Source organism: Papilio polytes, unplaced genomic scaffold (assembly GCF_000836215.1).
Source record: "Papilio polytes unplaced genomic scaffold, Ppol_1.0 DF823901.1, whole genome shotgun sequence".
In the NCBI taxonomy this organism is placed as follows: Eukaryota; Metazoa; Arthropoda; class Insecta; order Lepidoptera; family Papilionidae; genus Papilio; species Papilio polytes.
This window is the reverse complement of record NW_013525303.1, coordinates 1,261,584-1,278,918: the sequence shown is the minus strand read 5'-3', so window position 1 is coordinate 1,278,918 and position 17,335 is coordinate 1,261,584.

The window sequence follows — 17,335 nt, the reverse complement described above, 5'->3', positions numbered from 1 at the left end:
CATAACAATTACACATTGTTGTTTATTAATTGCTTGTAATTTCACATCGATGTCACGCCAAATTATTGTAATGACTGAGAGTTAAAATAAACTGCTTTGTGGTTAATTAATTCGTTGCTTTACGCTTTTCTGTGATTTATATGGGTTTGGTACACGGCCACGGCACCACATTCTTCTAATTAAAATGCTTCTTTCTTGAATGCATTGCTTAGAATTAAAAGTAGTTGCGTTTGAAGCGCCAGTGATGGAGAAATTGAGAAGCAAAAGGTTAGCATGGTATGGACATGTTATGCGACGATATGGGGACATAAACCAGAAAGTGTTAAAATTGAATGTGGATGGATACAAAGGAAGAGCAAGCCCGAAGAAATTATGGATGGATTGTGTGAAAGAGGATATGCTTAAGAATGGAGTGGATTCAGATATGACGGCTGATAGAGATGTATGGAAGAGCAGCACATACTGTGCCGACCCATAAGGGATAAGGGCAAGTGGATGATGATGCATTGCTTAGAATTTATTATAGTAGTGGAATTATAAGAAAGTTTAAACTAAATGTTAGATTTTTACTACTCTTTGTAGGAAGTATAGATAAAAACAATTTTTTAGACAAACTAACTCACGCGGGGCAAAACTCAGAGCACACCTTTGACTAAACTATCGCACAATTGTTTAGTCTCGCTTTGATTCCTATGAGCTTATATGGAGGTTCGCATAATACATTTTAGTTGTACAACTAAACAATTGAGGCTGGAAACAATCGACAATCGCACAACAGTTGTGATAGTTTACTCAAAGTACGCACGCTCTAACACTTAGCAACAGACTTAGAAGGACTTTGACATCGCATTAGCAATCATAGTTTGAAGCATTCGTTGGCAGACGTCCACGGAGCGATACTGACCTGACAGTTATTGGATCACTGCATTAACTGCACTTTGCACTAACAATGTTTAGATATCTGTTGTTCATTATTTACCTGCTACATATAAAATTGAATAACCAGGATTGTCAAAAATACTAAAGAAGAATCTAATTTACGGTATTAAATACAATTTATATAACCTTTACCCGCAATTTCATCTGCGTGGAATTATAAAAACAAAAGTGAGTAGCCTATGTTTTCTTCGAGAGTTTGTTCTTCACCTATGCTAAATTTCATCGTGATTCGATTGAACCGTTTAAGAAAACTAACAAACATCCGTCTAAACTTACATTATTTATATTATTAGTAAGATAGATCGAATGTTTAATACAAGATTGAGTAAATTCCTCTAAAGACCTTTTTTTGTCTTACTTTTATGATCTCAATAAGGTATCTTATATTTATGGTTATCATAGTTAACAGAAGCCGACCAAGATTTTATGTACAAAAATCTTTTAACTGCTGAATAGTCGCTGAAATTTCTCTGTCTGGATTGTCTGGAAGAATAGATAGGCTACTCACTTTTGTTTTTTAATTCCAAATTTCAAGTCGCGGACGGAAGCTAGTATACAAATATCTTGCTAGCTATTTGTATTCCAGGTACTGGGGTGCACAAACCCTGTAGCAGGCACGTGTGTGAATGCATGCCAGTGTGCTAATCCATCATGTGTATTGTCGCTCTTACTTTTACATTGGAAATCCGCCTTTATATTTAGTACTAAAGCGTCATGTGACAAACTTCACAATGATGACTACCATCTGTGAAAACATTACTAAAGGGCGTTTATTTTAAGACTCGCATGTTGTAATAGTTTTCATATATGAAAGTAGGGTAAAAAATGTGTCGCAATATTCGTCGAAAATAATGTTTGAAGATCAGTACTGCAGATGTAGACGTTACCAGACTCGGTATGTATTAGTCAAAGACTTTAAAAATATATAGACGAGGCAGCGAAGTAATTTTTTTCATTGGCGCTTTCTCTGAAAGGTACTATATCAGTTGCCAAGTATAGTGCCACCTGATGTCCTTGCATTGACACATCTTACTAATCTTACTAATATTATAAATGTGAAAGTTTAGATTGATGGATGTTTGTTAGAGTTTGAAGCCTAAAAGGCTAAACAGATCTGGATGAAATTTGGCACACATGTAGAGGATAGTCTGGAAGAACACATAGGCTACTTTCTTTTGTTTTATTAATACCACGCGGACGGAGTCACGGGCGGAAGCTAGTAATAGAATATTTTACGAAATCATTATAAGCTCTACAAACATTTAAATATTATGCAATAACACATATTTGTAATCAGAGATTAGTGAGATCATGTGAAAAATTACTCAAATGAAATGTCAATTATGCCACCTCTATATACTGTTTAAATCTCCATGTTTACGACCAATACCCAAAGGGTATCTGTCTTTACAAAATGTAATATCATGAACAAATCTTCAATTCAAACAACTTTTTTTACGTATTGTGTAAATTTCAGAAGACAACTCAATAAGGTGGAAGTTTATTGAGATAGGATTTGTTTGTAAGCCGTTTTGTGGCAAATCAGAAAATTTATGATTCAATCGGAAACATTGTAAATGTGATAAACATATTTCTAAGTCGATGTACTTACTACTGTCTTGTATAAGACAATCGATGCTTTATGTTTATAATTTAAATGTCACTTCATACTGAACAAAGTCGCTTCTCGCTGTCTGTTTGTTTATATCTTTAAAACTACATAACGGATTTGATGCAGTTTTTATAATAGACCAGGTGTTCCCATGCGGCTTAATTCGCAGGAAATTATGGATATTTTAATTTTTTTTAAATTATCAAGAGTAAATGTCAAACTGACATGACATGACAAACCTTAGCCATTTTTCTTGATGTTGGCAGCAATTTATGGTCTCTATCCCACATTAGGGATTTTATCTAAACTATTTAACCCCTAAGTTTAATGGCGTGAAAATTTATAGCCTAAAGCTTGACCGAAGGCTTTTTATTAAAAAAAGAACTACTTAAGAAAATATGGTGTAATTGCTGACATCTTAGGCAACAAAGAAGTGTGTGTTTACGCTTTATTATAATCAGTATAGATATAAGAATATCCATAAAAAATATAACATGTCTTCTATATTGGACAGTTTAAAATAAACATATGCCATTGTAAAAATAACTCATAGACAGATTCAGTGCACTGTAACGTTTGTTTTACGTAACTTGTAACATAAACACGTCTGTAACGTAAATAAACGTTACAATTTGCTCGTAGCTGCGTTACAAAGAACGTAAATTAGAATAGACTATTATTTATGTATTGTTTTTTGTTTTTTTTTTTAACTAGACATCTCCGGGGACTTTGTTCGAGTGGAATTTAAGAGCAATACATTGACTAAACTTTCGCACAACTGTTATGCGACTGTCGATTGTTTCGCAGTCAACTGTTTAGTTGCACAACTAAAATTCGAGTAGTATGTCCATATAAGCTGATAAGAATCAAAGCGAGACACTACATTCTTGCATTCTTATAGGTGTCGTTTGGAGCGTCGGTGGCTCAGTGGTTTGAACACTTGACTTGTAATCTACAGGTCTTGGGTTCGAATCCCGCCGTACCAATATGATTTTCGAATTTTCATATGTACATAATTTACCCGACGTTCTTACGGTGAAGGAAAACATCGTGATGCAACCTGCACATATCGGCGAAGAAATTCAAAGATATGTGTGAAGTCAACCAACCCGCACTTGGCCAGCGTGGTTAACTATGGCCTAGTCACCCCTTATTAGGGTAGGCTCCGAGCCCCTCGGTGGGGACGTATAGTGAGCTGGTGATGATGAGGTCTCGTTTCGCTATTTAAGCGAATTTAGGTGTCCGCTTTACTGTTTGTTACCTTATGATATAAAATTTTTGAATATTAATTTAAAGAGAAAAGATTAAATATTTCTCGTACCCTATTTTTGCGACACCGAAATTAATTTGAAATTTAATAATAGATGTTGAGTTAAGTCGCCCGGTGAAATACCACGACCATACAGAAGATATGCGTTAAGTGGGAGCAATTCCGCGTTTCGTCTGATGAGTGTGGTGCCGGAGGCCCAATTTATTCCCTTTCCCGTTCCACCCTTTTCTTATAAGGAAAGGATTGGATGAGAATGTGGATTTGACGTTGGATGATATATGAATATCCTCTTTATGTGCGTTTCCTCCTCCATCGATTTAGGGTAGGCAACGCATCTGCAATTGCGGATGTCTATGGTCAGCGGTAGCGTCGCCATTTTGGCGGATTCAGGTGTCGCGATCGAAAGCTAGTATTAGTACGAAGTATAATAAAAGTTTTACCTTCACGTATTAATATTTTTTGTCTCCATAGCTAGTTACGTTCTATTTCAAGGGAGGAATCAATACTCACTTATCGTGAACCCACGTCGGATGTTTGAAATAGGATATTTGATACGAATCGGTAAAAACGTCCGTTTTATTAGAACAGTTTTCTATACTTACCTTAAGAAGACATCTCTTTTTCATCACGATCTAAGGGAGACCCTTAATTCATGAACAAAACACTAATAATCTATACTATTATAATAAAGCGTAAACACACACTTCTTTGTTGCCTAAGATGTCAAATACAGCATATATATGATGGCAATTACAGCATATTTTATGAAAAATCCTTTTTTGTTAATAAAAAGCCCTACACTTGCGTCACGCTTTAGTATGTAGCCACATATTTTAACGCCGTTAAACTTAGGGGGTAAATATTTTGGATAAAAATACCAAGGTGGGAAAGAGACCATAACTTTCTGCCAACATCAAGTAAGCAAGCTTGTCATCATGTCATGTCATTTTGACATTTGTAATTAATAATGAGACAAATGTAAACAATAAAATCAAATTTTCATACTTTCAGGCAGATGAAGTCGCACGGGAACAGCTAGTTTAGAATACTTATAGATTTTTTACTATTCGAACTTAGAACACAAGTGGGAGTTTTATTAGTTTCCCATTGGCCGGATTTTCCTGTCGATCGATCGACTTAATAAATTTTTCCCCAATAGACCAATTGAATCTTTAAAATCAATGGACCTTATAAGAAAAAACCTAATGGTTCTATCGCTTAGTGGAGTTAAAGTTCTTTACTAATCCATACTAATATTATAAAGGAGAAAGATTTGTATTTTTGTATTGAAATAACTCAAAAACTGCTGAACCGATTGTAAAAATTCTTTCACCGTTAAAAGGCAATTTATCTGTGAGCAACATAGGCTATATTTCTTAATTTCCGGGCGAAGTCACGAGTCACAGCTAGTTTTGTATAAAAGTAACATTTTAGTAGTCTTTTACTGTAAATTAGTGAATACCGTAGGGAATAACTACTATAAACTAGTATTTAGACTCTTAAAATCAAGAAAAGTAAAAAATTATCAATCTGATTATGAAAGTTAAACACAACAATCTTTTTCAACGTTAAAAAGTGTTTAAATATTATCATTCAAAATATTAACTAGTTTTTTTTATAACGTAAGGTGTCGTTTGCCACAAGCGGCCACCTGAATCCACCGAAATGGAAAGCGACCGCTGTCCATAAACATCCGCAATTGCAGATGCGTTGCCTACCCTTAATTGACGGAGTAGGAGACGCACATAAAGTGGACATTTCCCCTTCTTATGCGTCTCCTCCACCGTCACATCGACTTTTCCTTCCCATCCTTTCCTTTTAAAAAAAGAGTGGAAAGGGAAAGGGACCAAAATTAGGCCTCCGGCACCACACTCATTAGACGAAACGCGGAATTGCATCCACTTCACGCCTGTTTTGTGTGTGCTCGTGGTATTACACCGGGAGAGCCGGCCTATTCGTGCGAAGATATAAAAGCGGACTCTACCACTGTTAAACTTAACACTAGCTTTAGCTCGCGACTTTGTCCGGGTGAAATAAAAAAATGTAGCCTATGAAAAAACTTTTTCCTAGGCTTAGCAGTTTTTACGTGAATCAAATACATAAAAAACAAAAATATATCCTCTTTGAATATTAATATTTTTACAAAACCTTTCTATTTTATTTCTATCAAACCTTAATACTACCTGAGAAAAAAATAAAAAAAACATATCGACGAATTGAATACCTCCTTCTTTTGGGAAGTCGGTCAAAAAAAAAACAAATACAAAACGCTGCAAACAATGTTATTTATCCCTAGACATATTAATCGTCCATAATGTAACCTGTCTTGTATAAGCAATTTATTTTCCGACACATTTTTCCAAAAGCCTTTGATATAATGGGTATAAAAGTGAATTTCTTTCCCCTACGTCATTGCCGTTATCAAGGATTCATTTTGTCAGCTGACACGAGAACGTAAATGGATTTTCCAATTTATCGTCGAAAATAATCTTACTAATATTATAAATGCGAAAGTTTAGATGGATGGATGGATGGATGTTTGTTAGAGTTTGCAGCCCAAACGGCTGAACGGATCTCAATGAAATTTGGCATAGATGTAGAGGATAGTCTGGAAGAACACATAGGCTACTCACTTTTGTTTTTTTTTAATTCCACGCGGACGGAGTCGCGGGCGAAAGCTCGTAATGTATAAATTTGTTAATATCTTACTAATACAAATGCGAAAGGATGGATGTTTGTTAGAGTTTGTACCCTAAAGCTGGACGAATCTCGATGGAATTTGGCATAGACGTAGAGGACAATCTGGAAGAACACATAAGCTACTTGCTTTTGTTTTTTTAATTCCACTCGATTGGAGTCGCGGTAACAGCTATTTTAACATAAATAATTAGAGAAGATTCTGTATGAAAGTTTGTAGAATTTGTAGCTGTTGAAATTCTCGTTTAAATTTGGCATAAATGTAAAATAGGAAAGAATAAAAAAATTGCCTATTTTTTTTCTTTTTAATTCTACTCGAATGGAGTCGTGTGCGAAAGCTAGTAATTTCAATAAATGATAACAGATAGATATCTAGTTAGCAGACTGTAAGATATATTTTTCGCTTGGCTCGAGGCCAGTTTTTATAATTTACACAACCGTTTGTCGGTCAGTATCTTTGTGACGTCACTACGATAAAATTAACCAGCGATTTGTACATCCCTATTCTACATTAGTGTTGAACTCCACTGATCGTTTTTATGACACGAAATATACTAGAAAATTGTTTGAATTATTTTATATCAATGGTAACGGCCTCCTTCTATTATTAAAAAACCTAGAGGTCACTGATTGTTCTAAATTCAAAAATAATTGTATTCTTATTCTTGACTAGCTTTCGCCCGCGACTCCGTCCGCGTGGTATTAATAAAAACAAAAGTGAGTAGTCTATGTGTTCTTCCAGACCATCCTCTATATCTATACCAAATTTCATCGATTCAGCAGTTTAGGCTACAAACTCTGACAAACATCCATCCATCTAAACTTTCGCATTTATAATATTAGTATGAGTAGAAAAATCTTTTGCACTTTTTCTCTTTAATTATGACATTGTCAAATTTTTAATGCAATTTTGCAATTTCTTAAAAAATGGAACTAAGTATCGCTTCACGTAATACATTACACAAAATTACAACGTATAATGAAAATATTCCGACATCGCGTAGGTGAGCGTAAAAACAGCACAGAGACACAAAGCGGACTGTGTGTGTATTAGTGCGACATATTCTAGTATAAATAATATATTAAAAAATTATTTTACACAAACATTCTTTTATAAAAATGTACAAATTATATGTTGCATTTTAAGAGTCTCATGTTATCGTTGTCGCATAGTGCAGTCAAGGAATTTAATTAGTCTCCCACTTACAATTAAATGTCTAAACTGTCACCAAGTGTAGTGTATGGCCACACTGTTTATTTGTGTCATGGTGCCATGCCAGCAAGTCAGTCTTATCCGAGCCTCCATCGGGAGTGACGTCCCAAGCATACAGTACACCAAGCTATAAGTAACTGTTACTATGACACGTTTCCTGGAAATTACTTTTACTAACGGGTAGGAAATAAACGTCCTCGATTGTACATCAAATTTAACGTCCAACAAGTGTAGAATAACCGTCCATCACTGTCTACCTTTATCTGATATTTCATAAGTGTCGTTTATCAGAAATACGAGTCGTAAACGTTTCTGAAGTAATTTTGGCAAACATTTCATTTTAAGAGCACACTCACATATTTAAACTATCGCACAACTGTTTCGTCTCGCTTTGATTCATATTATACTTTCGCCTGCGACTCCGTCCGCGTAGAATTAAAAAAAACCAAAGTGAGTAGCCTATGTGTTCTTCCGGACTCTCCTCTACATCTGTGCCAAATTTCCTCGAAATCCGTTCAGCCGTTTAGGCTACAAACTCTAACAAACATCCATCCATCTAACCTTTCGCATTTATAATATTAGTATGATGGAGATGCGCACACTACATTTTTACTTGTGCAACGAAACTTGAGGCTGCGAAACAATCGACAATCGCACAACAGTTGTGCGATATTTTAGTAGCAGTTTTGACATGTGTTATTGTCTTGCATCTGTCATGTTTCAGTTTGTTGGTTATAGCTCTCCCTAGCGTATTAGGCCAGTGTCGTGTTTATGATATTGCTCTAGTTTGGGAGACTGGATTTTTTGAAGATCTTGAGCATACAAGTGGTTTAATTTGAAACTTTTTTAATATCGGCGCCAGTGAGGGTTAGTTTGATTTTTGCCCACCGCGTTTATCTTTGACTTAAAAATAGACAAATTTTATTTTAACCCAACCGTTTCAGTAATAGAAATTCACAGCTATTTTACAAATGGAATACAAAAGTGAATACAGTTAGTTTATTATCGTTTAAGCACTTCAGTAAACTGTTATGTACTGTCATCTAATCTTGACAACCATAGACTACAATGGGCATAGATTACAAAGGTTGTCATAGACAATTCATGAGGATATTCAAAACAGAATCATTAATTAGTAAATCACAAACAGTTGACTATGTACATTTGAATATTTGAAATTAGAACACGTTTATATGACATTATAACTGGCTGTTGATAGACAAATTTTTTTTTCTACGCAATTCATAATGTCATAATTTCAATAACTGGCTGTAAATATAAAAAAAAACAATGAACCCACTGGCCACTTAACATTCTGAGAAAAAATTACGAATCAATTGACACGTCACTCGTTAAAATCAATTACAAGAAGTTAAATGTAAATTTAAACCAATATAAATAAAAACATACAATCCGTGAAAAACTCTCAATAGTTAGATAATAAACACGACTTTCTCATAGTAACGTTTCTATTTCCCTGATGTTTTTCATCGTCCAATATTCTATCGCAGCTAATAAATTGAACAAGCTTTCCTACTGAATACAAATCGACGACAAGCGACGTCGCCCGCACGATACCAGCGCCCTCGTTTACTCCACGGAAAATATCTGATAAAAATCTCTTCGTTAAACTGGTAATTTCATTAAATTTAAACTTATTATTTACTGGAAAAATAGTACTAATATAATAAAGTGTAGACACACACTACATTGTGGCGTAAGATGTCAGCAATCACAGCATATTTTTGAATAATTCTTTCTTTAATAAAAAGCCCTATACTTACGTCATGCTTTAGGTTACTACATCTATACAAACATTATAAAGAGGAAAGATTTGTATTTTTATATGTATTGAAATAACTTAAAAACTACTTTGCTAATGTCAAAAACTCTTTCACCCTTAAAGGCTACGTTATAACTGTGTAACATAGGCTATACTTTTACTATTTTTTCCACGGGCGAAGTCACAAGAAATAGCTTAGTTTATTATATAGTAGAAATACTGATAATTTTAGAGGTTTCTTGATTTTTTTTATATAATATAAGGTGGCAAACGAGCAAGCGGCCACCTGAATACACCAAAATGGGAAGCGGCCGCTGCCCATAAACATCCGCTATTGTAGAAGCGTTGCCTACCCTTCATTGACGGAGGAGGAGACACACATGAAATGGATATTTCCCCTTCCTCTGCGTCTCCTCCACCGTCAAATCCACTTTTCCTTCCTATCCTTTCCTCTTAAGAAAAGGGTGGAAAGGGGAAAGGGACTAATATTAGGTCTCCGGCACCACACTCATCAGACGAAACGCGGAATTGCTTCCACTTCACGCCTGTTTTCTGTGTGGTCGTGGTATTACACCGGGCAAGTCGACCCATTCGTGCGAAGATGTTAAAGCGGGCTCTACCACTGTTAAATGTGATTTGATGTAAATAAAATCATTTCTGTATTATACCCGTGTGAAGTCGCAGTTCGTCGTTAGTATGTTAGAAACACATTTAACGCAAACAGTACACGTAAGAATATTATTAAATAATTGTCACACGTCTTATAAGTAGTTTCGGGAGGGTCTTATTAAATTAGATTCGACCTTATCGGGTATTCTCGAAGCTTCTCGAAGCTTAGCGTGTGATCAGAAGAAATAAACCGATTGGGTTCTTAATAAAGTTGGGAAAGTAACAATTGTTCTTAAGTGATTATTGATTTTTATTTAGAAGTATCTTGTTAAAGAAATTAAATAAATTATGTCCTTATAATTATTAACTAAAGTTGCCAATATCTATCTAATATTATCTCACTCTAACTATAATGTTATAAATGCGGAAAAGGACCATAAACTACACGCTGTCAAGGAATTAAGGAATTAATTTCGACATTTACAATTGAGAATTTAACAAATGAATAAAATAAACTTTTTATTATTTCAGCTAGTATAAAATAAATTCAGTCATTAAAACTGACATATCGAAATAAAAAAAACTTATGGAATTCAATGTTAAATTACAAACAAAACGTTCCATTAAACGTGAAAATCACTTTTGTTTTTCAAATATTTTCAATACATAACTTTTAAAAATTAAACAGCCAATATTCGTACTGTTTTACGCATCTAAATTGTAATATGTTAAAGGGGTTTAACACTTAGAGATATTGTTGTCGTATATCCCCTGGGGACACCTGTCGGCCATTGTTGCAAACTAAATGACAAACGTTTCATCCAAACATAATGAATGACTATTAAGTCCTCAAACACTACATTGCTGAGGGAATAATAATTGAAGTAGATGTTAAGTCAGCTACACACGCTCAGTTTCATCTAAACAGACGGATCGGATAAATCGAATCGAACGTGTGTAGGTTTTGTTAGGTTTATCTAAACGTTCGGACTATTCAGATAAAATTCAGATAACAGATTGAACGTGTGTAACAGGCGTTATATTGGCTCAATTTATTTTAAAAAACAAAAGAAAATTGCAAAACAATTGATACGTGAAGTTGTAAAATTTTTAAACTAGATGGCACTGCTTTTAATTTTTGAATTGAAAATGTTTTAAACTGATTTCTATTCTAAGAAAAGAAATGACTTCAAAACAACCTAACATCTACCAGATAGTAAATTTAACATAAAGAACATTACTTTTAAAACTTGATAGTTCTTTTTTTAATACGAATTGTCGCCTACAAACTTCGTTAGCGTACAATTGGACCACTCGTTCCGCCATTTCGGAAGTAGCTTATAATATGCTCGTCTATGTCAGCTACCATTCAGTGAAGGTCCGATCGAAATCGGCCCAGCCGTTTCGAAACAAACGCGGATTGCGGACAGACAGACATTTTTTCAAATGCAATTTTCGTTAACAGCAACGCAGATACATCATATTGCCAAAATCTGGAATTTTTCTTTAGATATTACAAACAGACACTCCAACTTTATTTTATATAAAGATTAAAAAAATGAGAGAATTTTGAGAAAACACCTTTTGTTTATTAAAGTTATCGCTTCAATTTCCACAGCTAACAGCGACCCTACAGTGAGGAACTCTGAGGGTCGTAATGACGTATTCCCGTATAATGCTTTCGGCAATTTACCGACAGAGGGATCCAATCAGAGGGAATTATACGGACTTTTCCTTATTAAGTTGTATTGTACCAAAATAATTGACACTTTTATATCAAATGTTACCACAAAATTGTATCCAGGATAAAATCATTCAATAGACAGTGGAATTTTTAGCCTACTGTGTCGTTAACGAAATCCCTAAGTAACATTGGCTATAGTATTTATTAGCTTTAGTCCACCATTTAAAAATGGAATTAAAAAACAAAAGTAGTCTATGTTCTTCCAGACTATCCTCTACATCAATGACAAAATTCATCGATGTCAGCAGGACAAACTCTAACTAACATCCATCTAAACTTTTACATTTATACTATTATAATAAAGCGTAAACACACACTTCATTGTTGCCTAAGATGTCAGCAATTACAGCATATTTTTGAATATTTTTTTTTAATAAGAAACCCTACACTTACGTCATGCTTTAGGCTATATATTTTCACGCCATTTAACTTAGGGGGTAAATACTTTGGATAAAAACTCTAATGTGGAAAAGAGATAATAAGTTGCTGCCAACATCAAGAAAGAAAGATTGCTTAGGTTTGTCATGCCATGTCATTTGCTATTGATAATTTGACAAATGTAAACAATAAAATATTTTTTCATTGTTTCATGCGGATGAAGCCGCACTGGAACAGCTAGTTTATAATATTAGTAAGACTAAAATGTAAACTAAAAGTACAAGGTATTTCAAATTGGAAAGAATGTCATGTAACTGTTGTGCGATTGTCGATTGTTTTGCAGCCTCAACTATTTAGTTGGACAACAAAAATCCAGTAGTGTCGCACCATATAAGCTGATACCAACCAAAGCGCGACTAAGCCGTTGTAATATAGTTTGAGGTGTGCGCACGCTCGAAGTAATTGAATAAAGTTGACCGTTCGTGTAATTTAAAAGGTGACGTCTATTTAGGACACTTATTCGATTTCAACGTCCGTAGAATTCTAAAGGGAAAATGTTACCTTTAATTTGATGAACGATTCCATTTGCTATTTTATATCTCACTTTCGTGTCACTCTGTCCTTGCGAAATTAAAACTTAAGTTAAGTAAGTAGCCTGTGTTATTTCAAACTATTTTATCTGTGCAAAAAATCATTACGCTTCACACATACCAGAGATACTTTCTAACAAAAATTAATCTAAACTTTCACGTTTTTAATATTAGTAAGATTTGATTATCGTATTGTCAAATGGTCATTAAGGAAGACTTAGTGAATATTTAGATTTAAAAATCGGGTGACTAATAAATCATGCAGATATTAAACTGATATTATTTTCTAAATATGTTTTAATTTTTTACAGTGGTAGAGCCCGCTTTAACATTTTCGCAAGAATGGGTCGGCTCGCCCGGTGTAATACCACGACCACACAGAAGACAGGCGTGAAGTGGGAGCAATTCCGCGTTTCGTCTGATGAGTGTGGTGACGGAGGCCTGATTTTAGTCCATTTTCCTTCCTACCTTTTTTCTCATAAGAGTAGGATGGAAAGGGAACGTGGATTTGGCGGTGGAGGAGACGCATAGGAAGAGGAAATATCTTCATGTGCGTCTCCTCCTCCGTCGATTAAGGGTAGGTAACGCACAGGTAATGCTATTGCGGATGTGTATGGGCAGCGGTCGCTTCGCCATTTTGGCAGTTTTAGGTGGCCGCTTGCCACCTTATAATACACGAACACCCTCAGTGAGTACTAAAAAGGAATAGCTATTTGTCATTGTATTTAATTTAAGAATCGTAAATATGATAGCCTTTTTACTATCAATAAAAAAGGTCGTCAAATCTATATTGGAATATTACTTAAGCTATTCTTGACGTAGACAAATTACTATATTATTGGTAATAAATTGTTCATCGTACTAATGACTTAGAGTTTTTGTCACCTTTTACTATTCACAAAAACATTTAATTACACCTCATTTATCAAGATAATAATTAAGTCAAACGTTAATCTATACTATTATAATAAAGCGTAAACACACACTTCTTTGTTGCCTAAGATGTCAGCAATCACAGCATCTTTTTAAATAATTCTTTTTTTAATAAAATTCAATATGGTTTTAGGTGCATTATGTTGTTGTTCCCAAAGTTTGTTTCGCTGCATTTGTACTCATTATATTACACGCCCGAAGAGGTACTTATTGTTGTTACTTTATATAAATGTTTGTATAATTTAATTGCAATAAATAAATAAATAAGATAAATAAAAAGCCCTAGAACGTCACGCTTTAGGCTATATATTTTCATGCCATTAAAATTAGGGGGCAAATATTGTGGATAAAATCCCTAATGTGGGAAAGGGACCATAAATTACAAGCTGCCAACATCAAGGAAGCAAGGTTGTCATTTATGCATTTGTATTTTGAAACAATACCTAAAATAAAAATATTATAATTTTGTGCGGATGAAGCCACACGGGAGCAGCTAGTCTGTTAAAAATTGCTACATTTCTTTAGTTACAGTTTTACGTTACTTTATTTTTAATCAGCTGTAGCTTGGGATTTCGTCGATTAAAAATAATAAATACAGTCCATGTTATTCACTGATGCTGTAGCTTTTTAATGGTGACAGACAGGTGACAAATCGGTCCTGTAGTTTTTGAGTTATTTCAATACAAAAATATAAATCTTTGCTCTCTATAACATTAGTATAGAAGTACATATGTAGATTAAGGTGAGGGGAGGCATTTGCCTACTAGAAACTCGAAAATTGTAATATATGTAAAAATTAAATCAAAACAAGGTACTTGTAAACCCACATAAATAACTGAAAAACTTGTAAGTTGTTGTTTAAAAGAATTGTAAGAACACAGAGGATATTTATTTTGTTTTCTCTTTAATTCCAAGCGAAAGGAGTCGCCGTTGATATCTACTCATCCCTAAACAGTTAAAACAACTAAATTGTATTCAAACTAGCTTTCGCCCGCGACTCCGTCCGTGTGGATTTGAAAAAAAAAACAAAAATGAACAGCCTATGTGTTCTTCCAGACTTTTTTCTACATCTATGCTAAATTTCATCGAAATCCATTAAGCTGATTAGCTACAAACTGTAACAAACATCCATCCATCTGAACTTTCACATTTATAATATTAGTAAGAGTAAGATTCATCTATTTCTTTCAAGAATTGAAAAGGAAAAAGAGTAAATGCATTTATTGAAGTAAGGTTAATTGATCGGTCTCAGGGAATCCAATTACGTGGGAACGTAAAATCGTTCGAAATTCAAATGGTCATTGGAGTGTAATGTATTCTGAAGTCGTACGATTTGCATTTGACCAAAGTCATTAAGGATGTCGTCTATGCAATTTGCTTGTCGTGGACTTTGGTACATTGACGTTCGACCTTATAACATACTAGCTGTTGCTCGGGACTTCGCTGATAGTTACTCAAAAATAGTTTTTGAGTTATTATAACTAATACAAGTTGTTGTAGCCCACGACTTTGTCCGAGTGGAGTTTCTATGTTTAAAACTTACGTTTGTCCCTTTTTTCAAGTTTTATAGAATAAATTTAAAGTAATCTACGTCATAGCCGAGAAAAAGCTAAACCGTGACGTAAGTGTAGGGATTTTTATTAAAGAAAGAATTGTTCAAAAATATTCTGTACTTGCTGACATCTTAGGCAACAAAGAAGTGTGTGTTTACGCTTTATTATAATAGTATAGATGAATAAAACATATACAAACATGACGAAAACATCACAAAAATACAAAAATAGCCCTCTAATATTTGTGTTTGGAGGGAAAGAGGAAAAGAATGATTAATCGAGCGCAATCTGAGGCTTTGATCTCATTACGACGTTGTTTATATGAAAGATTCGTGCCCTAAATGTAATATCTTTGTTTTATCGTTTACTCTTAATTTTTCTTATTTCTAATTACTGCAGTGGTGTCCAACCTTTTCTTGATACAGAGGACCACTATGGAGAAAATGAAAGACATCAAATATTGTTTTTTAATTACTTTTCCCGCTCTTACTAACGGCTTACTGTACTAAATTTAAAATCAATCGCGGACCATATTTCAGCGTTCGAGGACCACTAGTGGTCTAAGGACCCATTAGGTTAGGCAAGTTAGGAACTATAAAAATAGTGAATAGTGAGAAGCATTAATAGCTGTATTTGTAATTTTTATACGCAAAAATATAATAAAGGTTCACGCGCATTAACCCGACCGTTGCATCGCGAGTGGACGGGGAGCGTGCTGACTTCTAACGGATCACGCGTTTTTTACCATACAATTGAGCATAACAAAATATTTTGCTATCAATTTTTTTATTCGGCTTAATTAGGGATATCGAAGTGATGTTGTGTTAACCGTGATGATCGCGAGGTAGAGTGTACGAGAAGTGGACGAATGCGCGTGAACCTTTAACCGTAAACATCAACTTAAATGACTGTATAAAGTCTGTATTGTCAAAGTAGAATTGGGTTTACATTGTGTTACAAGTATTAAGACAGTAGAAACCCACTGTAATAGAATTCCCGCTTAAATTATTCCACGTAGGAAATTGCACAATACTGCTGTGGCTTAATTTGTGGTCGAATGCAAATTGCCTATCCGACCGATTGCAAACTGAAGTGCTTTGTTTGAACTAAACTACGAAATGGCACTAAATATAGGTTTTCTATGTACGATTTTATATTTTACTAGCTGTGGTTCGCGACTTTGCCCGCGTCAAATTAAAAAAAAAATCTTTAATGAATGAATTTTTGATATCGGTCCAGTAGTTTTTGATTATGTTAATACATACAAAAATACATCTTAATCTTTGTATACTATTATAATAAAGCGTAAACACACACTTCTTTGTTGACTAAGATGTCAGCAATCACAGCATATTTTTGAATTACTCTTTTTTAAATAAAAAGCCCTCTACTTACGTCACGCTTCAGGCTATATATTTTCACGCAGTTAAACTTAGGGGTAAACATTTTGGATAAAAACCCTAATGTGGGAAAGAGACCATAAGTTATTGCCAACATCAAGGAAGCAAAGTTGCCGTGGTTTGCATTCATGTCATGTCATTTTGACATTTGCAATTGATAATTTGACAAATGTGAACAATAAAATAATTTTTTTATAATTTTATGCGTATGAAGTCGCATGGGAACAGTTAGTAATATTATAAATGTGAAAGTTTAGATGGATAGATGTTACTTAAAGTTTGTAGTAGACTGCTAAACGGATATAGATAGCATAGATGTAGATATTCTGGAAGAACACATAGGTTACTTAATGATGTTTTTAAATCGGTGTAGTTTTTATGTTTATTCGTAATATACAAAAGTCTAAATATTTCCTCCGTATAACACTAATTTAAAACAAAAAGTGAGAGTTTTAAATTAATTGTAAGTATTTATAAAAGTAAATAAACAGTTCATTCGTGTTTTTAAAATTACGCGCGATTCTATTATTTAGCTGTATGAAAATGTAACATACTCACGTATTGAAAACTACAAACATTTCCCACACACGTGAGCGATGTATCATTTAAAACTT